Here is an 810-nt window from a genome sequence, read left to right as displayed (position 1 = left end):
AGGGTATCTTTTAGAGAGGAAGAAAACCATATACCGAGGTATTTGATTTTAGATGGGCACCATGCAAAATCAGTGTTACTGAACATATATTGAAAACACAAAGAATTAAGGGGAAGCACTTCAGTTTTGGAGAGGTTGAGCTTATATCCCGATATAGAGGAATATAACTGAACTTCATCTAAAAAGGGCGGAAGGGAAGATTCAGGGTTAGACATGTATATGAGGACATCGTCAGCATACGCTGAGAGTTTAGCTTCAATAGAAGAGAATTTTAAACCAGTTATATTAGGGTTGGAACGAATACGTTGCAAAAAGGGTTCAAGGCAAAGGATAAATAATAAAGGGGAAAGGGGACATCCTTGTCTTGTGCCTCTTGTTAAAGAGAAAAATCTGGAAAATTGGTTATTAACAAAAATACTAGCACGAGGGGAAGAGTAAAGGAGTCTAACCAATGCTATAAACTTTGGACCGAAGCCAAACCAAGTAAGGGTTTGAAACATGTATTGCCAATTAATACGATCAAAAGCTTTTTCAGCATCTAGGGATAGGGCCGCCAATGGGATTTTGACATTTTTACTATATGAGAGGACATTGGAAAAAAGACGTGCGTTATCAGCAGCAAGTCTGCCCTTAACAAACCCCACCTGATCTGTATTGATTAAGCGAGGTATAACAGAATCAAGGCGAGAGGAGAGAATTTTAGCAAAAATTTTACAATCATAATTAATTAAAGAAATGGGGCGGAAATTTTTACATTGGGTATGATCCTTATCAGGTTTCGGGATGATGACAATGAGGGCGTCTAAAAAG

The sequence above is a fragment of the Lissotriton vulgaris genome, chromosome 5 (genome assembly GCF_964263255.1).
Source record: "Lissotriton vulgaris chromosome 5, aLisVul1.2, whole genome shotgun sequence".
Lineage (NCBI taxonomy): Eukaryota > Metazoa > Chordata > Amphibia > Caudata > Salamandridae > Lissotriton > Lissotriton vulgaris.
This window is presented reverse-complemented; position numbering follows the sequence as displayed.